The sequence below is a fragment of the Gossypium hirsutum genome, chromosome A08 (genome assembly GCF_007990345.1).
Source record: "Gossypium hirsutum isolate 1008001.06 chromosome A08, Gossypium_hirsutum_v2.1, whole genome shotgun sequence".
In the NCBI taxonomy this organism is placed as follows: Eukaryota; Viridiplantae; Streptophyta; class Magnoliopsida; order Malvales; family Malvaceae; genus Gossypium; species Gossypium hirsutum.
In genome coordinates, this window is record NC_053431.1 from 46,647,775 (window position 1) to 46,673,446 (window position 25,672).

Consider the following 25,672-nt stretch of genomic DNA (forward strand, 5'->3'; position numbering starts at 1 on the left):
GCGCAGCAGCGTGGGTGACTCAATTGAAAAGTGTAACAAATTTCAAGGTCGAATTAAAAATCAAAATAAACTTGATTGAAAAACATAGAAAAAGGCGGAAGGACCAACAGGGTAAATAACCCATTTGATAAAAAACACGCGGATCCTGAGGTGGGTTCGGGACGGACGGATTGGGTATAAAGGTTAAAGGGTGAAACGACGTCGTTTTGGCCATAAGGGTTAAGGCTAAAAACGGCGTCGTTTTGACCCATTATAAAAGTAAAAATTTGACTCTTTTTTTGCTGCTGCTTCTAAAAAAGGGAGAGAAAGCTCTCCTCTTTCTATGGCCTGGGCGATTTCAGGCCATGCTCCGACCAGACTTCCGGCCAGACTTCCGTACACGGTGGCCGGAAATCTAAAAAAGGGTAATTTTTTTTCCTTTTTTCTTTTAAAAATATATTTCCCTTTTTTATTTAAATATTTATTATGAAAATATTTTTAAAAATAAAGAAAACATATTCTAAAATATAAAAATGAAATATGTAAAAGAAATGTAATCACTTTAGATGCTCGATTTTTTTTTGGGTGTTGTTCGATTCACTGTTTTTGTGTTTGAAAATATAGTGTATGTATTAAAACTTGTCGAACCGCTTACAAAGAATTTCGATTTGGCTTTTATAACCATTTACAAGTATTATTTTATTATTTCTGTATTTTCGCGTGTTTCTCTTGCAGGAGTAGTTGAGCAGTGCTGCAGAGTTGGTGGCCGGTGCAAATAGGCTGACGTCGGTGGCGTGGTGTCAGAGGGTGGTTGCGGCGCAAGTAGGAAGGTGGCTAGGTGGCTAGGGTTTCTTGATTTGTTTTTTTTTTGGGTTAGGGCTAGGGTTAAATGTAGGACTAAGTGTGGGTTAATTTAGATGGATGTAGGCTGATTGGGGTTTGGGTAAGTTAGGTGGGTTTTGGTTTTTTTGTTGTAAATGGGTTTAATTTGTGGTGGGCCAAAATTGGCCTGCAACAGCTGCCCCTCTTTGCCCATTGTCCTGTAACGGGAATAGAGCAAAGACATAATAAAAGGCCAATTTTGCCCCGTCTTGCCGAGTCTTGACTTCATTGGTACTCCTCTTGTTGAGGTAGTCTTTTTCCAATCCACTGTATCTTGTTGTTTTGATTCAATCCACTGCAACTTCAAAGATATGCCCTGTAGCTTTAATCTACTCCAATCTTCAGGGATATAAAATTCATTGTGATCTGCTCTTCTGCTGTATCTTCAAGAAGATAAGATCTGCAACTTCGATCAGCTCCACTGTAACTTCAGGGCTCTGCTACAACTTCAAGGAGAAAAGACTTGTAACTTCAACCTGCTTCACTGCAACTTCAAGGAGGCCAAAATCTGTGTCTTCGATTAACTCCAATCTTTATCCTCAGCATGTGATCCTGAGATCAACTCATTTCTCGCAATATGAATTGACTCTTTAAAATCAGACATTGAAAATAACTCAGCCCGGGAGCCAAGGCTCAACTCATTTTGCTCGGGCTCCTTTTCCCACAGTCATCTTAACGCTCAATCTGGTATTCCTTGACAGTTTTGGCACCGGAATTCTATTTCCCTCAATGACAAAAGTGGCATTGACAAATTCAAAGGATCGGAAGGAACATTCTATTGCATCTTTGCTTACTTCCAGGTACGGTGCATCAGCAGAGATAGATGCACCAATGTCTTCTTCTCCCTCGATAGTGACCAAACAGCCATCCATGATAAACTTCACTTTTTGATGGAGAGAGGACGGAACTGCTCCAGCAGAATGGATCCAGGGCCTTCCCAAAAGGCAATTATATGAGGGTGTGATGTCCATGACTTGGAACTTGGCATTATAAATGTAGGGACCCACTTCTAGAAGGATCTCAATCTTTCCCATGACTTCACGCCTTGTCCCATCGAATGCCCTTACTATGGAATGACAGGGCCTTAAATAGGACAGATCCATCGGAATTCTTGAAAGCGTGGCCAAAGGCATGACGTTGAGTGCCGACCCATTATCGATGAGCACCTTCGATATTATGTAGCCCTTGCAGCGAGTCGTAATATGCAGTACTTTCATTGAGCCTCTACCGTTTGGCGGTATCTCTTCATCACTAAAAGAGATGAAATTGTCAGCGTTCAAATTATTCACCCACCTATCAAGCTTCTCAACAGATATGTTGTTTGCTATGTAAGCTTGATTTAACACCTTCAGCAAAGCGTTCCGATGTGGCTCTGAATTTAACAGTAGAGATAAAACCAAGATTCGTGCTGGTTGCTTATTCAATTGTTCCACCACATTGTATTCACTGTGCTTGATAAATTTCAAGAACTCCTGTGCTTCCTCCTCATCCACAGGCTTTTTAGTTTCTTGCACGGGTGGAGTTTCCTGCTCGACTTCGGCTTTGTACATCACTGCCTTTCCTTTTTGCTTCTAGTCATTGTTCTTCTTTATCAGCTCAATCTCTTTAGAATAACACCGCCCACTGCGGGTAAAATGGCCTACCTCCCCAACATCTCCAGTTGTGGCTTCGAATTTTTCACCTTCAGATGTGACGATGTTGATGTCGTATTTTACGGTATCATCTTGTCGTCCTTGTAAGGGAAAGGAGATGGCACTTCAATGATCATCTTTGGTTTCACCGGTTCCTTCCTTGTATCGTAATAAATTACGAATGGTCGATTGGCGCTATACAGGAGACCTAACGATTGATTGTCAGAGGCACATACTTCTCCTTCATCGGCCTCTTCCCTTTTATTAAAGATCCTAATCTCCTCATTATCCATCATGTCTTGTAACAATTTTCCAAATTCTTCACAGGATTGAATGTTATGCCTTTCAAGACCATGGAAATTACAAAAACCTTGACCTCATTTTTCGAGAATTTTGTCGATGCGACAGAGTAATACCTTCTCAACTAATACCTCCCAGATTTTCTGCAGAGGCGTCCTTACTTCAGAAACATAGGTTTTTGTTTGCCACTTACCCTCCTCCATTATCAAGTTCACATTCCCTTCAGCATGGTCAGGGAACGGGTTCCCAGTTGCATTACTAACACTATCAAATCGCAGGATGCCCGCATCAATAGGCCCTTGAATTCTCCTTTTATAGGCAAGGCAATTCTCCGTAGAATGCCCCTGGTTTTCAGCATGGTATACACAACTAGCATTAGGATCGTACTATTTCGGGTACGGGGGTTTCAGGGGTGCCATATAATGGGGAGATATCAATTGTTTCTCCAAAAGTTTTGGGTACAATTCCCCATCCTACACAGGGATAGAAGTAAATTGCGGTCTCTCAGGATTGGGCCTTGCTGGTCTTGGTTCGTTTCTGGGTTGGCTTTGAGCGGGTACAGTGCTTTGTGGGAATGTGGCGATGGGTCTTTGGTTGTTCGTGGCGTATACGAGGTAGGAAGGAGGTGGTGCTTGGTAGTAAGGGTTTTGGGGAGGAAAATAGACGTTTGGGGATAAGTGATATCACGGTCGTGGTTGGTTTGAGTATGGGTTTGGAGTATAGTGGCTTCCAGCTCCCACCATATGGGTTTCTGGCTCTCTTTTCTTTACGGGTACTTCCCTTCTTGAACTGTCAGAACCTTCTATCCTTCCATTCTTGATGACATTCTCAATAAGTTCCCTGGATATCACAATATCCGCAAAGTCCTTTGTGGCACTTCCTACCAACTTGTCATAGAATGGAGCTTTCAACGTGTTGATGAAAAGGACCGTTATCTCAGTCTTAGTCAGTGGAGGCTCCACTTGGGCCGAGATATCTCTCCACCTTTGAGCGTATTGCCTGAAGGTCTCCGTTGGTTTCTTCTCCATCATTTGTAGAGTCATTCGGTCAGGCATCATATAGGATACGTGTTTGTACTGTTCATAGAACGCTGACGCTAAATCCTTCCATGATCAGATTCTTTCTCTATTAAGCTGATTATACCATCGAAGAGCTGATCCGACTAAGCTATCCTGAAAGCAGTGTATGAGCAGCTTATCTTCATTCACATAGCCAGTCATATTCCGGCAAAACATGATGAGATGCGCTTTTGGGCATCTTGTCCCATCGTACTTTTCAAAATCCAGTACCTTAAACTTTGGAGGCAAAACTAAATTGGGTACCAAACTGAGCTCTTTAGCACTCAGTGCAGAGAAGACTTCAGTGCCTTCTATCGCTTTGAGCCTTTCCTCTAAGCTCCTATATTTCTCCTTTGTATCATGATCATCCAATTTCAACCTGGCTATCTCTGTTGGATCGTCCAAATCTGGAATGGGTGGATCAGCAGGACTAGCCCCCGGGTTTGATACGAACATTCCTTGCCCCAGATTAGCAGGTGGCGCAGGCCGTTGCTCTAGGCCTGTAGGTTCCCATTGAGCGTACCCTCTTTGTGTTGCGTGGGCGTGCACTGGAGTAAATCCTGGAGGATGGGGCGGATCCTGATCGAGGTTAACCTTTGACTGTGGTTCCACAACGTCAGGGTTCATAGGTCCCTTTCCTTTTACCAGAGCCGACATCATTTCCATCATCCTGGCCATTTGGTCCCTTTGTTCGAGTGATTCTTCTCGAGATCTCACCATCAGATCTCTGGTTTCTTGTTGTGACTTTGCCAACTGTTCCTGTAATTCCTTTTGTATCCTTTCCATCCTCTCAATCCTTTTGTTAAATTCAACCTCCATCACTCTAACTTGTCGACGTGTCCTATATGAGTGATGTGATTCCAGGCTTGTAGTGTCGCAGCTGCGAATTATACAGTTTTAGCCTTAGTGAATGGTTAGGGTGATATGTACATGCAATGAATGAATGAATGAATAAATGTCAAGTGAATACTAGTCATGAATGTATATGCAAGAATTTGGTGTTGATTTCAAGATGGCCCTTATTTAGGCATTTCATTTATCAAAAGAGTTTTTTACAAAACATTTTGTCGTCATCATACAAAAGTTTTGGCTATATTGCTATATTTCTTCACTCGTTCTAAGAATTTCGATATGTTTGATCTTCGGCTCGAGGGGAACTAGTAACTGAGAACTTCGGCTTCATCTGATAGTTGTACCACGTGCATGGCTGCTTTACGAATTTCATTGATCAAATAGCTCAATTTCTCGTCCTTTTCATAGAGGGTTTTTCCGCCTAGGTTCTTCCGTAGGCTCGAGTATCTCTACCATACTGACTATTCTTTTCTTGCAAGGCTTCTAGGAGAGTATCTAGCTATTGTTGACAAGCTTGTAGCGTCTCTTCTAATTCCTGCATTTTCTCTCTCAGCTCGCGATGTTCAGATCGACTAGCTATTAATTCGGTAGACACAGTTTCGTATTCTGCATTCTTCTTTCTTAGCTCTAACATAGCCCGCGCAGCTTTTCCCTCTTCTTTCTTTGCTTTCCCTTTCCAAAATTCCATCCCGCCTTTAATGTTGCTTAATTCTTCTTTCCATTCTGCTGATGACTTGCCCAGCCCACTATTCTTTATAGTGCCTCTTAATTTCTTATTTTCCAGATGAAGATCTCTTAAGTCATTTCTTACGATCTCAGCTTCACTTTGAACTTTCTCGGCTCACGATCTTTCAATTTGAACATCAATCTTCAGCTGGTAATTTTCCTCTTGAGGAGCACTAAGGTCCCGTGACATCTTGGCTTTTTCTCGTTCAAATTCCAGTCTTGCCATTTCTAGCTCGGATGGCATTTCTTTCGAGAAAGGATTCTGGAAGGTATAATTCATTAACAAGACTTGCTGACTATTCACTCATTGTTTTCTCCATACATCATAATCCTGGGTGAAAGTATCAGTGTATAGAGCCAATTCCATCAGATGAATTTTCTTCCAAGACTTCGCCATATCTCGGACCCTTTTCATATAACCCTCGCCAGCGAAAGCAAATTCGGACTGTGCTAATCCTCCAATGGCGGGTATGAATTGTCGCGAAGAAAACTGCCTCTGGGCCAATAACAGAGCATAACCTACTCCTCCCCATAATCCGAGCAGTGGCACCCAATCTTGGTTTCCAACCTTGTATAACGAACCGAAGGGCGGATCCACGGTGCTCTCCAGGTTACATCTTCAGCTCGAAGGTTCTGAAAAACTGAAACCCAATGCTTTTCAGTGACATGTTTTGGCTATTCTCTCTCAAGATAGGCTTTCAACGGGGAAAAGGTTTTTGAAAACATGTGGTACAGTGTGCGCTTTACTTTCCAGAAATGGCTCAAAATCCAAACATTAAGCAATTGCGCACATCCGATAAAGCGTCATTCCTCTTTCCTCCTACAACTGCTTAGGGATCTGAAGGTCTCGGCCAAAATAGTTGGGATAGGGTTGATTCCTTGTTTTAACTTTTCAAAGAAGTCCACTACTACAACCTCTATATGTCCCAGAACTTTTGGGAAGACGACCAATCAGTAAATGGCCAAAGTGAACATATTCACTCTCTTCAAAATATCGGGATGATTTAGGACTAAATCCCGCAGGGAAAACCACAGAATACAGCTGATTTCATTCTTTTTCTTTATTTGTTTCTTAGCCCATGTGTCGGTCAAGCCAGTCAACTTTACCAGCTTTTTTCTTGAAAGTCATCAGCTTGGGCTCCTTCACATAAATCTTGTAGAATTGCACATTATCAATATGAAGTAAAGCAGCATACTCTTCCACGGTTGGGGTCATATCTTCTTGATTGAAAATGAAACACTGGTAAGCCGGATCCCAGAATCTGATCATGGCCTGAATCAATCTTTCATCTATGTTGACCGTGATCAGGCTGGCTATATCCCCGTACCTTTCAGTGAAGATGCCTCTAGTGTCCGAATCCCACTAATTCCAAATCCGAGTCAAGTCATCAAGGTTATTCTGACGAACGTTCACAGTTATGTGCTCAGGTAGGTTGGGAATACATCCTTCCATTAGACTGTCCCCTTTTTCTTTCTGGGTTCTTAGAGACCAATCGCGGGCCATAGCATTTTTCTCGGTTGTTTGTATAATCGACTCTTCCATTAGAAACCCATTTTTGGCAACCGATCTTTAATCAACACCCTCCTGATATGATGCCTATAATGCATGATGAAAAATAAAGATAAAGACAAACAACCTTGGTTAGTAATCACAACAAATATGAATTGAAGAAAAACTATGGAAAATCTAACAAATTAAGTTACCCAGTCCAATCCGATTCCTTTGCAAAGTATAAATGAAAGGTAAGAGTCATTTCTCCTGTATACTTATTTTGGTGACTACTAACGGACGGAGGTTCGACATGGCTCTAGTTAGGTGGCTCGTATGGTTTACTATATGCGGTTTTGATTCTAGACAGGTACTCGAATTGTTCGTACTATCGTCTACTAAAACTAGTACGGGACCTCGATCATTGCCCATCACAGTCTTACGAGTTCAATTCGAGGGATTACTTTTACTTATGCCTATGCGGAGGGACAAGTTAACTCACGAAAGCATAAGTCATATGTAACCCGAAAGTATTCACTAGCTTGTGCGGAGGGACAAGTTAATTCACGAAAGCATAGCGTTTACTTTCACTTAAACGGACGGAGCCCGGGTAGAAAGCTCATGTTATGCAAAAATCCAAGTGCACGGTGTGTGGGGAGAAACTCACAAACCTTTACGTTTTATTTAAAAACTAAACCAAATCTAAAACCATAAAAATTTAAAGCTGAAAAACAACCAGATAGAACAAGTTAGAAGAATATATACAACACGATGCAAATGTATGACTTTTTAAAAACACAATTTTGGGATCATGACTAAATATTAATTTGAACAAGAAATTTTGAAAATTTTGACAACACGCGTTTAATTCTAGACTCGACTCTCAAAAGAGGGTCCTCAGCGGAGTTGCCAGCTGTAGCGATGTAAAATTTTTGCTCCGGTCACTAATTGAGGTGATTATTTGAAAACCAAACTTCGATTTTAATGAAAAGGGGAGTCGCCATCAGCTTTTTTCTAGGTGTGATCAAACACCTAATAAAACCTCTTTTTAACAAAAAAAATTATTTTTTGGGTAAAAAGAAGGCCGGGTTTAGGTCTACGTTAAAATTCAGAGAAAAATAGGGTTCGGGAGTCGGTTACGCACAAGAAAGGTATTAGCACCCTCGTGATGCCCAAAATTGGTATCTTATTAAACACACGTTGTCTTAAATTTCAAAAATACGAGTTCAATGTAACATTTAATCGTGAACCGATCCAAACACGAGAATTTCAAGTTTTTGGTTTTTTTTGAAGGATGTCCCCTTTTTTTAACACGAGCCAACATGATTCACCCAACATAGCGATGAAATCACGGACTTAATGTTGAAATCAGTACATTGCCTTATTTTTGAAATTAATTAAAACATGAGAAAAAATATTTCTAAAGTAAGAATTTAAAAATAAATAAACGACGCAAACAATGATATCATTAATGAAAAATATTAACATGGAATACTAGAATATTAGAATAACAATAACAATGATATTTACAAAAAAGAAAATAAAAACAAATCATGTACTAATAATAAATGAGAAAAAATGATATATTTGGTAATAATAATATAAAATAATAATATGTACATAAATATATATATATATATGCATATGATAAAAGTATGTAATAATAATAATATTTACAATAAAAGAAAATATTAAGAAACGTACATAAAAATATATATAAAAAAATATATTTACAACAATAATATAAAATAATGATATGTACATAATAATATATATATGTATATATATAAGTTAATAATGATGATAATAATAATAAAAGAATATAAAAAACAAAAATAACTTAATAATATTAAAAATAAAAAAATAGGTAATAATAGTAAAAATGGTAAATATATATAGTAAACACAATATTAAAATAATACTATAAATATAAAAACCATATATATAATGAAAACACACAATAATACTAATAATGATAATGATAGTAATAATAATACTAATATAATAAATGTAATAGTGGTAAAAATAATATAATAATGATAGTATGAATAATATATATAAAAAATAAAATAATAAATAATAATAATATAATAATTATAGAAAAATTAATATTACAAATAATATTTAAGAACAAAAACGACAAAAAAAGGACGAAATTGACACCAAAACAGAATTCTTGGGGTGAAATTAGCAATAAAATAGGAAACAGGGCCAAATTGCAACGCGCACATGACCTAGAGGGACCAAAAGTGCAATAAACTCCTTCAGCTAAAACGCGCAACAGGGTGGGTGACTCAATTGAAAAGTGTAACAAATTTCAAGGTCGAATTAAAAATCAAAATAAACATGATTGAAAAAATAGAAAAAGGCGGAAGGACCAACAGGGTAAATAACCCATTTGATAAAAAAACACGCAGATCCTGAGGCGGGTTCGGGACAGACGGATCGGGTATAAAGGTTAAAGGGTGAAACGACGTCATTTTGGCCATGGGGGTTAAGGCTCAAAACGGCGTCGTTTTGACCCATTATAAAAGTAAAAATTTGACTCTCTTTTTTTCTTTTTGCTGCTTCTTTTAAAAAAGGGAGGGAAAGCTCTCCTCTTTCTATGGCCTGGGCGATTTCAGGCCATGCTTCGGCCAGACTTCCGACGACGTGCCATCGCTATTCTCCGCTGTACGGTGGCCGAAAATCCAAAAAAGGGTAATTTTTTTCCTTTTTTCTTTTAAAAATATATTTCCCTTTTTATTTAAATATTTATTATGAAAATATTTTTGAAAATAAAGAAAACATATTCTAAAATATAAAAATGAAATATGTAAAAGAAATGTAATCACCTTAGATGTTCGATTTTTTTTTTGGGTGTTGTTCGATTCACTGTTTTTGTGTTTGAAAATATAGTGTATGTATTAAAACTTGCCGAACCCCTTACAAAGAATTTCGATTTGGCTTTTATAACCATTTACAAGTATTAGTTTATTATTTTTGTCTTTTCGCGTGTTTCTCTTGCAGGAGCGATTGAGTGGTGCTACAGAGTTGGTGGCCGGTGCAAATGGGCTGACGTCGGCGGCGTGGTGTCAGAGGGTGGTTGCGGCGCAAGTGGGAAGGTGGCTAGGTGGCCAGGGTTTCTTGATTTGTTTTTTTTGGTTTTTTTGTTGTAAATGGGTTTAATTTGTGGTAGGCCAAAATTGGCCTGCAACAGTTATAATTATTATTAATAATTATTATTATGGTTTTCTATTTAAATATTATTATTAATATTATTACATTATGAAATAAAATAAATTAAGTCAAGTGTATGGTGATAAGATGGTACAAGTGTAATAATGTATATATATACACTTGTATTATAATTATTTATTTACTTAAAATTTAAGTTAAAAGATATTTATTAATTAAATAATTATATTATAAGATTTTTTATGATAAATAAATAAAAGAAAGACAAATGGATGGTAATGATAATATACAAATGTAAAAATATTTATATGTACAATTGTGATAAATGTATTTGTTATTAAATAGATATTTATTACAATTATTATAGTTTTATATTAAATTATTAAAATGAAGACAATTGTATAATGATTAATGGTCCATGTGTATAATATATATAAATACATTTGTAATAAAATAAAATATTTTCTTATAATTTAAGTAAAAGATATTTATGAATTAAATATTAGTATATTATATTATTATAATGTATTATTATTAATATTATTAACTAATATATATATGAAATAAAGTAAGATAACAAAAGAAACAAAAGGAGAAAAGAAACAGAAGCTTTCGAAATAGGGAGAAAGGAAAGAAGTAAAGAAAAAGAAAAAGAAAAAGAAAAACTAAGATTTTAAAGCTTGGAGTTTAATTTGGTAAGTCAATTAAATTATTTTCTTTTAATTTTGATGTTTTAGAAGTTTTAGAACAAAGTTTTGTAGAGATTAAGTTGAGATTTTGGAAGTTCTTTGGTTTTTTAGTATAGTTCATGTTGAACAAATGATTGAATTAGAGATTAAATTGATAGAGTTCTTATTTAGAATTGATTAAAGGATTAAATTGTAAAGTAAGCTATAAATTTTGTGTTTGAAGGACTAAATTGAAAGAAATTTGAAATTAGGGTTTTATCATTAACATTGGATATTTATGTTGAATATGATAAGAAATTGAGTAGAAATAAAATATGAATTGAGTTAGAAAAGTAAGTGAACTTAGTTAGGATCAAATTGAAAATAAGATAGAAATTGAATAGAAATTCAATTATTCAATATAAATTAATTGTATTAATGATTATAAAAATTGTTTTAATTTTCGTAGCTAACGTTGTTTCGGAAAACCTTGGCTAAGGAAGGAAAAGGCCAAATCAACGAGGGTTAGCTCGAAAATTACGGTTTATATTTCTATAATCCGAACTTAATATTTAATTGTTGAAATTATTATTTAATATGTATGGCAAGTACATTGAAATGATTATTTGAATTGGATTGAACATTGGTTGAAATTGAAAAGTGAATTTAATTATTAATTGTTGTATTTTGATTAAATGTTATGGTAAGTAATTAATGTGAGAATTATTTGTATTGTGTTTTACAATTGAAATGGATTGATTTGGTATGTGATAAATTTATTGAATTTATATGGATATATGTGATTGATGTGGAAATTGAATATTAAATGTATGTTATATTGAAAATTAAATTGATTGGGAATGTGATGAAATAAATATGAATATGTGATTAATGTGGAATTTGGAATATTTGTTATTGAAAAATAAATTGAATTGTATTGAATTATGAATTTATGTGATTAATTAAAATGTGTATTGATTATAAAAATTGAAATTGAATTGAATACCCTATTAACTGTATCGAGCTAAGTCAGATATAGTTGGCATGCCATAGGATTGGAAGTGTTTAGGGATACTTCGACTTTGAGTCGATGAGGCACTATAAGTGTCGTACTGTTATTTCAACTTCGAGTTAATGAGGCACTATGTGTGTCGTACTGCTTCTGTTACATTGGTTTAATCCGATGAGGTACTGAGTACCGTATTGTTACTATTTACTTCGGCAAAGCCGATGAGGCACTGAGTGACGTACTGGTGTGTAGGTTGGATCCATGCATCCGTTAATGTCCGAGTCATGTTAATAGGGGTAAATAAAGGTACTGAATGACTGATTTCTCTAATGATTGATTGTTACTGAATAATAAAGATCAATTGATTGTTACTAAAAAATACTGACTGTTATTGAAATGGATAAGTACAGAATATTGATTGAGAAGTGAATAGTTAAATATTATTTATTGATATTGAACAGTGAACTGAAGTATGAGTGAGCCATATGAATTATGTATCTCTGAACTTATGTATGAATGGAAAATATTATTGTTCAAATGATTTGTGAATTTATTTTGGAAAGCTAATCGGGTTAGTAGATGAGAAAAATTGAGTGAGTTATAAATGATTTATCTTTATAGTGAACAAATATATAATTGTGATTGTCATATGATTTTTAAATGTATTTTATATTATTAAGTGTTCAGATTATAGAAATACCACTGAGTTCATACTCAGCGTACAGTTTGTTTTCGTGCGTAGGATAGGTTAAAGTCAGACCGTTGAATCAGCATCTCAGGTCGATCCCCAACTCATTGTAATGAAGTATATTAATTATTGGTAATGGCATGTACCTAAAATGTAAATGTGTGTCATTTTAGATTGTCAAAGTAAGGATGAAATAAATAAATTTAGATTTGATAATAGTATATGGTAGGAATTGGCTTATTTGGTAAGAAATTTGATCTATTTGATAATGTATGTGAAATACTTAAAAAGATTCATCATATAGGCATGAAAAATGTCTAACTTGACATGTTTTGAGTAGGTTTGAATGTGATTTAAAGTGATTGAACTGTATTGACTAGTAATGCTCCGTATTCCTGTTCCGGGGACGGATAAGGGTTAGGGGGTGTTACACACACCCTGTGTCCCAAACCTGTGTAACTCTCTGTTTGTCACCTAAGAACAAATTGAAGACACACGACCAAGTCACACGCTCGTGTGCTAGGCCGTGTGGTCGATTTAAAATTTATGATTTTTTATTAAATAGGTGCAGACTTCACTCGGCCACGGCATACGCCCGTGTTTGAGACCGTGTCATCCACATGGCTGAGACACATGCCTTGTCTCTGTCTGTGTGCTCAATTCTGAGCATTTTGTTTCTCAAAATTAAGGTGCAGGGGACACACAACCTAAACACATGCCAATGGGGCAAGCCGTGTGCCACATGCGGCCTAGACACACGCTCGTGTGGATAAAAATGAGGTTATTTACTAAGCCTTTTTGCCACCCTTTAATGCGCACACCTACATAACATAACATAACACCAATTCAAGCATTTACATACAATCAAATCAACCACAACCAAGACATCAACATATTATTCACATGCTACCATTTATCATACACAAACATCACATACTTATCAACTCAAATCTTGTAAATTCCCACATCCATGAAAGGCATCATCATGTAAATTGCTTATACCAATAGTAGCCAGTTTTAAATGGCTTTATACAAAATGAGCTTTCAACCAATATAAGCCAACACATTTGGCCAATTAATTATGACATGTAACAAAATGACCAAGTCACCTATACATGCCATAATTCAAAATGTTGAAATCATGGGTACCAAAATAATTGTTGATAGTGTGAGTGGATCTCCGACGGTTTTTGATTCCTGAACTAGCTTGGTGACACTATAAGACAAGGGAAAGGAAGGGAAGTAAGCTATATAGCTTAATAAGTTCCTATGCAAATAATAAGCATCATAGCCACACATTTAACATACAAATAACATGATGAAAATTTGCATAAATGTTATTAAAATCTTATAGTTATAACTTACTCAATCACAACCTTACCAAGGGTTCATCACATATTAAGCTCATTACGTATGAGTTTTATGTACATACCTGTACCAACTCGCAACATAACCATAGTCTTTCACAACTTTGACATTCCCGTTGAACACTCGGAATATTAACAGATACTTGAAAATTTTGCACACAAGTGCCATATATGTAGCTGAAGCTACCTCATATCTCATAATACATATGGGCTCGATTTCGAGCTATTCTCGGGCTTGCTCACACAAGGGGTTAGTTAGGACGTAGCTACACAGTGCTACTCACACAAGTTGTCAGGTATCTGCATTTCATGCCAGACTACCCAGCCACTGGTAGGACGTACGAGACCAGCACCTGGATCACATAAACACATAGGTTCTTAGTGACATGTCACTCGTATCCTATTCTATTCCTAAGGCTCAATCAGGAATTCTTGCTTGTCGAAACTTTGTCGAGTACGTCCAAAGAGTCAATCACAATTCATATAATATTAAAGCATTTAAAATATAATTATAACAATGCATTATTTACATTCGAACTTACCTCGATACAAAATAGTAGAATTGGACCTAATCATCAAACACTTTATTTTTCGCTCGATCTAGGTCTGGACCTCGTTTTTCTTGATCTATAATAACAAATTCAACTCATTTAATACTCACATTATTCAATTTAGCCCAAAAATCATATTATGGAAAAATTACATTTTTGCCCCTAATGTTTCACATTTTTATAAAGGCTCGTAAAATAAAATGTATTCAATTTCTTCAAAACTCAAGCCTAGACGAACCATTTCCGTAATCATACTAGCCCACATTTTCCACTTAATCACACTTTTATTACTTATTTTATAACTTTTACAAATAAGTCATTTTTTACATTTTTACCGAAAATCACTTAGCAAAAGTTGTTTATCAAACAACTAACATACATTTTCTATCATTAGGCATCAACATACACACATATCTAACATGGGTAAAATTTTAAGCTTTGACAATACTTCAAAATAGTCCTTGGAAAAGCTAGATTAGGTTACAAGAATCTCAAAAACATGAAAATCATTAAAAACGGGGCTAGAACGGACTTACAATCGAGCTTCGAAGATTTGGCCAAAACTCTAGCTATGGTGACTCTTCAAATTTGGGATAAAAGGATGAAATTGAAGAAGATGACATCTTTTTATTAGTTATTTTTGTCTTTATTTACTAAATGACCAAACTGCCCTTCACTTAAAACTTAAAAATTCTCTTACTTCATGTCCATTTTTGTCCACTAACTTAAAAAATGGTCTAAATTACCATCTAAGGACATTCAATTTAAAGTTTCATAGCAATTAGACACCTCTAGCTTCTAGAACACACATTTTGCACCTATTGCAATTTAGTCCTTTTAACTAAATTGAGTGCCCAATCGATAAAATTTTCAAACGAAATTTTCACAAAACAATTCTATAAAATCGTAGACCATAAGAATATAATAAAAATAAATCTTTCTATGTTGAATTTGTGGTCCCAAAACCACTATTCCGACTAGACCCAAAATCGGGTTGTTACAGAGTAATTGCAAATGACTTATTAATTCTCTGACGCAATGGTGACTGTTGAAAACTATGGAACTAGTAATTTAGTTTAGTTCCTTCACTCAAAGAGGGAGTGTCCATTCTTTGAAGCTTTGGTGATTGTTGAAAAATGCTACTGCATATGTTTGCAATTAATTCAAAATTTCCAAGAAATTTAGTTTAGTCCCATCACTAACAGTTTTGTCAACGGGAAAGCAACTATCAAAAATCCCTTCACAAATCTACTATAGTAATTGGCCAGACCTAGGAAACTATTTATTTTACTAACATTCTTAGGTGACTTCGAATCTAAAATAGCAGTAATCTTACTCAGATTGATGCAGATACCTTCAACTGACATAATTCTCAAATTCACAATTGCTAAACTTGACATATCCTACCAATGGCAACACCCATATCGCCAAGCTAGTTAGCTACTAACATGCCCTACCAAGAACCCAACACTCACACCAATCTGGTTAGAAATTAAAAGGCCCTACCAATGGCTCATCTTATTCTCCCATTTGGTTGGCAACTAGTGTCGAAACCATCTCTTTTTTTTAAAAAAATGACCAACTTTTTATTAAAAAGAAAAAGAAAAATGGGAGTCGCCACCAATCCTTTTTTATGATGTGGGATCGGATCACCTCGTAATTTGATCGTTTTAATAAAATGTTTTGATTTACTAAAACAACAATTTTGGTCTACGAAATTCGAGAAAATGGGTTCGGGAGTCGGTTACGTACGAGGAAGGATTAGAACTCTCGTGACACCCAAAATTGGTACCTAATTGATTAATTAATGTCTAAATGTCGAAATTTGAAAACTCGAAAAGAATTTAAAATACGATCCATTTTTTTATTAATGTTGATTAAAAAGAAATGCTTGAATAAATTGAAATGAGCATTAAAGGCCCTCTTGTCTCGAGATGTCAAAATGTCACATCCCGTAAGTTAGAACATGACATTTGAACCCTTAAAAATAAGCTTGCCTTTTAATTGTTTTATCTTAAAATTTGTACTTTGGTTTTTTAAAAGGATATTCAGTTGTTCAGATCCAACGAGAAAGATCGAAACCCCGTAAGTTAGGGCACGATCTTCTCGAGTTTCTAAACGCAGAATATTGCCTTTATTTTTATTCAAAATTCATGTATTTTGAAATTTGAAAGGATATTTAGCTATTTAGGTTTAACGAGAAAATCGAAACCCTGTAAGTTAGGGTACGATTCTCGAATCTCCAAAATGCGAAATATTGCCTATTTTTAAAAGTTTTCCTTTTTTGAATTTGGGGAAAATTAATGCAATATTAAAACAATGTATGAATAAAAAAGGTTACGTTGATGAATAACGACAATATGAATATGCTAATAAAAAACGAGTCTCGATAATCACATAATATGTATGCTACTTAAATGCTAGTATGTACAATCTAATAAAAGGATAACTAACATAGAATAATAATAATAATAATAAAATCTAAACTTTGTAATACATTAAAATAATAAACAATTAAAATAAATAAACACAAAGGCGAACGAAATAAACAAAATAAATAATAACAATAACAACAATAATGACAAAACAGTACACTAAAAGGAAGATGCTAATAAATATAAATAAAGCAACGAAACAAACAAATAAGTACATAAATAAATATAAGGAAATGGTTTGTAAAAATATTGAAAATAAATCATCAAAGTAGAATATAAATAAAATTAGAGTCACAATTTGTAATAAAACATGTGTAAGTAAATAATAATGGATAAAATAATAATGATAGTAATAATAAATAATATATATAAGTAAAAAGAAGATAAATAAATGGATTTTAATCATAAAAGGGTTAAAAAATAAATAAATAAATTAAATATTAAATTAAATATTTAATAAAAAAAATTTTAAAACACAAAAAAAAAAGAAATTGAAGTTATAAAGGGTTGAGGATTAAATTGCAATCAGAATCAAATATGGGGTACAAATTATAAAATGCAAAAATTGATAAAACACAAATAAGGATAAAAAAGAACAGATGAAAAACAACAAGGGATCGAATGGGAAATTATTCCCGAAGTTCTTATGCGCTTCATTTCTTAAGGGACGAAAAATAAAATAATTATGAAATCATCTGGCTAAATTAAAAGAAAAAAACAAAATGGGCCAAATTGCAACGCGCCGAAAGTATTGAGGGGGAAAAGGGAAAATATCTCTGGCTCTCCTATGCGCAAATTTTTATCCTAGGACTAAAATGGCACAAAAATAAAATTATAGGGTAAATTTAAAAATAAAAACAAAACAAAATGGGACCGAATTGAAAGATCTAAAAAAGCGGAAGGGTTGAAGAGTAAATAATCCAAAAGTTTGAAAACGCGTGGATCCCTTGGGCGGTTTGGGTCAAGGCACAGGTTTAAGGGATGAAACGACGCTGTTTTGGCCAACGTGCAGTGGCACCGAAACGACGCCGTTTTGTATGTTTATAAAAGTAAAAATTTTACAAAAAAAATCATTTTAACATTCAAAACCAAAAATAATAATAATAATAATAAAAAACTCTCTCTCCCTTTTTCCCAAAACTTGAGTGTCCGACCGAATCCCGATCATCGGACCACCGTGGCGACCGTTGGTCGTCGGCAACGGCGGCACCGTCCATGATGACCGGAGTTCACCAAAAACCACCCCTTTGGGCGCTTCGACGCATCGAGCCCAGATCTGGGATCAAAACACTAAAAAACATCACAAAAAAGAGAAATAAATCGAAGAAACCTTTCGGTTTCGTCTTCCCCGATCATCGAAAAAAAGGTAAAAAAAATTGGTTTTATATCTATATCTATATGTACACAATATTCAAAATAAATAGACTATGAAAAATGAAAATACCTAATCTATTTTTGGATTGATATTTGCATATTCGTGTGTACGTGTAAAAAATTTACATCAATCCTCTTTGGCTTTTACAGCAGAAAGAAAATAAAGAAAAGAAAAATACAAAATTTTTTGCTCGTTTTTGCTTGTTGTTTTGCTATTGTCCCTTTTTGCAGGTACGGATGGTGACGTGGAGGTGTACGGGGGGTACGAAGGATGTACGTGGTGAGGGCAACGCATGGGAGTGGCGGTGGCTAGCCAACAGCTAAGGTTTTGTTTTTGTTTATTTTTGTTTTAGGGTTTAGTTTGGGTTAAGGCTAATTTTGTTTTGGGCCATATTCGGGCATTAGAAATTTGGGTTGTAATCTAGACTGATTTAATTATTTTGTTTTATTTTTGGTTTTTTTTGTTTCTGTATAGGTCGGGGCAAATTGGGCCTGTTACAGCTAGCATGCCCTACTAGTGGTCCATCACATCCGCCATTCTAGTTAGCAACAAACATTCCCTACCAGTGGTCCATTGTATCTATATACTGAGTTTACATGCCAAGGAAGTCGTGTATGTTTCCTGTCATTAACATGCACATGCAGATGATTACATGCAACAACTTACAATATTTCGAAATGACAATTTCATCTGAATTCTTAACTATGACAACCATAATTTAGCAAGATACCAACTAGGAGGAAACTCAAAGAGGGTTAATACAGACTGGATACTCATAAAAACTTTAACGAAGTTGGTTACAACAAGAATTTCATTACACTCCACAACCTTTTTCTTAATATTCGAACACTTGTTGGTTCTTCTTCAATGAAGAACTCCTTCTTTGACAAGTTACCATAGTGAAAATAAGGTAAAAGAAAAGAAAGGAAGAAGCCCTACTATAATAGCTTCACCGATATTTATAGCTTGCATAGATCTCACAATAACTTACATGTGGCTATCCATGCAAAGTTGACTCACTCTATTGTGGCCAACATAATAACTCTAGGCAAATTCCACCTTAAATATCCATTACACTCTAATTTCTAATTAGATCTTTATAAGAAACCAACTAAAACTTTACAGTATACCTACATGCTCATACAAAAAACTATTAGGCCCAAAACCTAACAATCCTTCTCTGACAGATACTAGTAGAAGGATCTGTCACACAAAACTTACCAAGAGAATCCATTGATTAGCGAGTTCCCCACAACGACCATGCCAAGACATATAGACATGTAACCTATACTTTGCCAAAAGACGATCCTTCAACCAAGTCATTACAGACCTACTTAATTAGCCAAATAGTTCACCAATCATGGCGCAACAACCAACACTTAACATAACATCGGCTGATAAGGTGTAAATCAACTTTCCCTAGCTTATACTTAGCCAACAATTCGCCCATAAATATCACCAACAAAGAACGCCAGGCGGGATGTTACAAACCAACTATGGATTTATCACTCAAAATAGTTTCCTTTTTTTTCTTCTTTTTATTTTGGGCTTGTAACCATATATTCATCATAAATCATGTTTAAAAATAAATTTCACTCACATATATATATATACACACACACGCATATAATCATACATTCAAAATAAATAAATTAAACTTGCATACTCAATCAGATACGATAACATAGTAAACAAGAAATTCTTATTGTAGTTGCAAATTAATATCTTATTATTAAAACCTTAATTCTTTTTAATAAACCTCAAGGTTTGGTTCAACCCATATTAAAGGTAAAATTAAAATTAATCAAGTCTAGAGTAGATTCATATTATTACTATATTAAAAATTTCACTTTATTAAACTTCAATCTAAAGTCTGCTAATATTTTGACAATAATAAATAAATTCATACAACATAAAATCATGGATCCATACTTCATTCAAACAATTAATCATAGTAATAACCTACTTTACATGCGATCAATATTTTATTTTTTCAAAATTTAAATCAATTCTAGTCTTTCAAAAATATTTAGATTTTACCCTTTTTATACTTGTTATTGATGTGTAGGAATCTCGAACAATAGGAAAATCAATATCATTGAGATACGAGCAGTAAGACGAAAATAAAAGCAAACACATGGTACCTTAATGGAAACATGACACAGGCAACATCACAACAATAATAACAACAACGAACATGAGCATCGACAATGTAGACAACATCCAAATACAAAATACCTTAAGATTATTGGCAAATATTCATCAATTTAAGGAACCAAGAATACAAGTTGAATAGCTTGAGGCGTGTTGGGCTCTATATTTATGGATGTTATGCCTATAATGTATCCCATGATTCAACAAACTCTTGTATTAACCAAAGGATAACAAGGAACAACGAAGAACAAACCAATTAAGCGCCCAACTAAAACTAGAAAAGAAAGATTTGAGAAAGTAGAAAGCGTTTGAAAGAGAAGGTAAAACAAATCATAGATTGAGTGATTCCAAAGTGTAATTATGCATTATATTTATAAGAGTTTTAATGGCTAAAAATAACAAAAGTAATTTATTGAATTAGTTAAAAATAGTTTGAAAATGGTTATATGAATCTAGACTTGACTAAAAGTTTCAATTAGCTTAGCTAAATATATGTTACTAGTTAAGAAATTTACTTTTCTTGGACTCTTAAAAAATCCAATAAAAAAGAAGTTCCAAAAGAAAATGGGCTCAGGTATACATTACATTAGCCTTTTAAGCCCAATACACGAGTCCACCTTCTTAACTTAATTCCTTTTATCATAATAAATCATATTAACATATAAACTAAGGTTTCAAAATTTTTATTAAAAATGTGATATTTGATTGTTTTGAAATATTTCAAAATTTCCAACGATGGTATGGTTTCGAAATGTTATGGTCTTCTGTTTTAATTCCTTTTGCTATGGTGTTGGGTTTTGGATTGTGAGGTCGATTATTTTGGTTTCCTTGTTTTGTCTTATTGTAAGACCTGATGGTCGATTCTATATGTGTTATTTGCTTTATTTTTTATTTTTTATCAAATCGCTGATGGTATAGAAAAGAAAGGTTTCTGGTACCTTCTTCATTTCTGGTATGGCGAATGCATGGGGGAAGTAGGTATATTAAGATTTTTTTTTATATGCCTCATGGTGAATTGGATAGATTTTCTTTTATTCTTGTTGTGAGGTGGCTTTTGTATTTAAATGTATAGTAGTAATATTGTTGTAATCCTGTTGTTTTTGAAAGAGTTGATTCCAACGAATTTCTTGAAATATTTCTTGGCCGATAAAAATAAAAATAAAAAAAGAGTAGCTCACCATGCTTTTGTTTAGGCAATTAGGTTGATAGAGGAAAAGGTAGGGCGATATTGCTCATTGTTACGGCTTGCTTTTAGTTACTAAAAAAAGGTTAGTTAGGCTTGTAGCGGAAGATACATAAGAGCATGCGCATCCGGCTCCATGATGCCACATGGTTACGTATGAGATATCATATCAAGTATTGCACGCCGGTTGACAATTTGACATAACAAAACATGCTATGCAATTTTTCTCCCTGCTTTCCAACTCCCATGTATATATTTAGATAGTGATGCATGATTTATTGACCACTTAATTTAGCATGTCTATTGACTTTTTACCATGTTTAATTACATCCATATTTCTAATAAGTCCTATAAATTATGATTTATTTTTATTATAGTTAGTTTTTTCTATAATAACATTTTATTATGTTGTAAAATTATTTTTTATGATTTATTTAAACCGTCTATAATAACTTTTAATCTATAAACAATAATAAAAAAGTATGAAGTACATTCTTAATTAAATCAATTCTCTACACTAGTCTCTTGTCTTGACTTTTAGTAAAATTAATTTTATTCCTAAAAGAATAGAAATAATAAATTTTTGTTAATATATTACTTTAATAAAAAATTTAAATTTTATATAAGAATATATAAATCATATTTTATTAAAAAAAGAATATTTAATAAATAAAACTACATTTGGAAATTTTATTAAACATACAATCTAAATCTTAAAATTAATATTACTAAAATATTATAGCTTTTTAATTTAAAATAAAAAAAATCTATCAAATATTATTATAGATGTCTCGAATATTCTTATAGTTTAATTTTCTTTTTTCTTAAAAGAAAAATTTTTCTATAACATCAAGAATTTTAATAATCAAATTAAATTGCTATAAAGAGGTTTGACGGTATAATATTAATTCAACTTTTAAAAATCTGTAGTAAATAGTAAATTTCTCTACCATGCACGTACTATATATGTATGAAAATTATCTTAAAATAAATTTTACTGCTATAATGGATTCAATGTTGCCTGTCCTGTTAACATGAATCTTGTACTCGTACACGTCATGAATTACATAAAATTTATTTGGGAGAGACATGCATCCTGAATTAATCCTGTTCACTAATATTTGCATTATGTATCAAGAAACTAACAACAGTTTGCTCAATGTAGTCTCCCTTCTTAACATTCAGATCCTACAACTTTAATTCTATGCCCTGAGAAGCCTTAGGAGAAAAAGGAAACTTGGAATTTCGATTTTTAAAACACAAGGATTATTATTATTAATTTATGTTACCTTAAAACACCTCTTCTGGAAATATAGTTACTATGCAGCGATTTGTTTTAAGCCTCGGCTATTTTAGCTACAATAATTAGATAATTATCCTTTTTTGTGGCCATTCTATTCTTGCTATATATCAGCTTGACTTGAGATCACTTTATATAATGAGTACATTAATATTAAGATCATTGATGATAGAAACTACCATAGCAAGACCAGAAAAAGTTATTCCAGCTATAATGCTACTTTATTAATATAAATATATATTACATATGAAGTGACATTTATAATTTTGACTTAATTATAGTAATTAAAACTACTAAACTGCATAACAAGATAACAATATCTATTGGGACATCATTCTTACCGCCACTTGAGTTATACTTAAGTGGCTACCATTAACAGAAAATATTACTCCACGTTTATTCATGCACATAAAGTGCAGACCAGTTTCATTTTTAAATCACTGAAAGCAGACTTTTAGCGGCGTTTTTTTTTGCCTTTAGTGGTGTTTTTAAGCGCCGCTAATACTCAAAAAACGTCGCTATATATAAGGCCGCTAAAATTAGCGGCGTTTGTTTGAAAAAAACGCCACTAATTTGCCCAGTTTTGCAATATGTATTTTTGCACCTATATCCAACCCTCCTGCAAGAAATTCAACCAAAAACAGCAAATATACCATGAAATCCAACCAAAACCCGCAAATTTAAATAATACAAAATTATACGAAAAATATATTATATAAATTGTAAATGAATATTCAAAATATTCTTACAATAATGTTAAAAGTTATAAGAAAACAAATGTCTAAGATGGCAGATTTTGAAATTGCTGGAACATAGTCATCATAGACTGAAGCTGTAGCTGGAGTTCATTGTATTTTCTGTTCTGCTCTGCCTCCCTCGCTGCTGCCTCTGCCTCCCGCGCTGCTGCCTCCGCTCTAAGTTGAGAAATTTGCTCATCTGTGGCAGCTTGTATCTGAACTATCTGATCTTTTAGCCTCTGAACTTCAGTTTGACTTTGACTCCCGGAAGGCATGTATTGGTGCGATGTGGATCCAAAATATTGGGTCGGGTTAACACCAGATCCTTGAAATCTAACCTGACCATACCTTTCAAGACCCAAAACTCCATTAATAATTATGTTATCAATATCCTCAAAATTAACAAAACTATCAGTCGAAGCAGTCGCTTCATACTCTGCCTTCTTATCTTTTAGTTTCTCCTAATAAATCAGTCAAAGAGTTAGAAACGAAATATACAAATAAAAAGGAATACAACATAACATTATTTAAATTAAACTAATAAAAATGACGAATTAAAACATTATAATTAAATATTATAAATATTTATAATGAATCAAATTTTATTAAGTAAATATACCATAATTTCTGCAGCTTCAAATGTCATCAGAGTTCCATCTTTTTTCCTGTGTGTAATGTCAAAAAGCTGAAGGCGTCCAACTTTTTGACCAGACGAGGCTTCCTACAATATAGTAGTAACAATATTATTTAATAGTAAAAAGTCATTAATACTTGATAGAATTAATAACTCCATAGTACCGCGGCCTGAGCTACACAAGTAAAACTTCTCGACCCTGCCGTGTGCGTAAATTTTTGTTTTTGCCTGCTGCTTGTTCCAACTCGTTCACGGTCCTACATAATGAAATTATTATTACGTATATAGTAAATACTATAAACCAAAAAATTTATAAGAGTTTGCAAGTACATAATACCTCTCCTTTCTTCGAATTCCAAAATCGAACCGCATTTTCCCATTGGTACCTCAGCATTCCCGGTGGGACATTTTGCAATTTTTCTTCGAGGCTTATGGGTTTTTTAAAATATTCTTTTTTCAAAATGCTTTTATGGTCTCTCCATTTTTTACCCAATGCCTTCTTGATATAGGCATCAGAGACCTCTAAATCAAACCTCTCCTAAAAAACACAAGTTTAGGAAGTAAATATAAATGAAACTTAAACCAAAGTATTATAAATTACATTAACGTTTTGTTACCTTAATATTAGAGAGAGCTTGATTTTTATTGCTATCAGGCATGTTATGCCATGATTCGTAGTTGATGGGCAACATATTGGCATTTTGTGCTATAATGCCCAAATAGCCTGCTAAAAGTCGAGCTTTTTGTCCAACAGGCTGACCATGGCTGTTTCTAGTTACTTTGACACGCTCGACAAAATTTAAGTTATATAAATCTACTAGGAGCGTACGTCCTCGACCTCTGTGCGTCCCACCATTTTCAGTTGAAAAATAATATATTATTACTATATTGAAATTAAAAAATAAATCAGTAATAAAATTTAATACAATTTGTAAAATAAACTTAACATTACTTTAAAATTCTACAGACTCGTCAAATGTCTCCGGCACGCTTGAAGATCCAACAACTGTCTGTTATTCAGTACTTACTTCTTTTGAATTTGTAGTATTTTGTACAATACTAAGATCTCTTAATCTTCTTCTAGGCATTTTTCCTGCAACACATAAATAGTTAAAATTTTAGTAAGAAATAACAACAATAGTAAATATAAAATAGTTAAATTATATAACATGACCAATGTTAAAATTATAACATTACATATAAAAAAAATCATAAAATCTTACTACATCATAAATCGTAAATATCTTCGTCCACATCCTGACGAACCCATTGAAATTGTGTACTAGTACTAGGGATATTTTCATTTAAGTTTTGTTCTGGAAAAGGCAAAGTTTCTGATCTTTCAACGATATCATCTCTATTTCCATTCCCCATGTCAAACAAGTCTCTAGGGGTGTTTCAGAGTACAACGCACCAACCCTCATCAATTGGATCTTTCGAGTAAAAAACTTGTTTAACTTGAGAAGAAAATACATAC

The 25,672-nt window shown here is 33.8% G+C and overlaps 2 long non-coding RNA genes across 2 annotated transcripts; both read right to left on the bottom strand.

The window, feature by feature from the left end:
* Window positions 1-18,240: 18,240 nt before the first annotated feature.
* On the bottom strand, window positions 18,241-20,678 carry LOC121204600 (uncharacterized). Its single transcript, XR_005899738.1, has 2 exons — window positions 20,426-20,678; window positions 18,241-18,808 (listed from the first exon to the last, which is right to left on the bottom strand). It is a non-coding gene; the product is annotated as an uncharacterized lncRNA (long non-coding RNA).
* A 3,938-nt stretch (window positions 20,679-24,616) lies between these two features.
* On the bottom strand, window positions 24,617-24,911 carry LOC121204601 (uncharacterized). The gene is made up of 2 exons (XR_005899739.1): window positions 24,813-24,911; window positions 24,617-24,733 (listed from the first exon to the last, which is right to left on the bottom strand). It is a non-coding gene; the product is annotated as an uncharacterized lncRNA (long non-coding RNA).
* Between the last annotated feature and the right edge of the window lie 761 nt (window positions 24,912-25,672).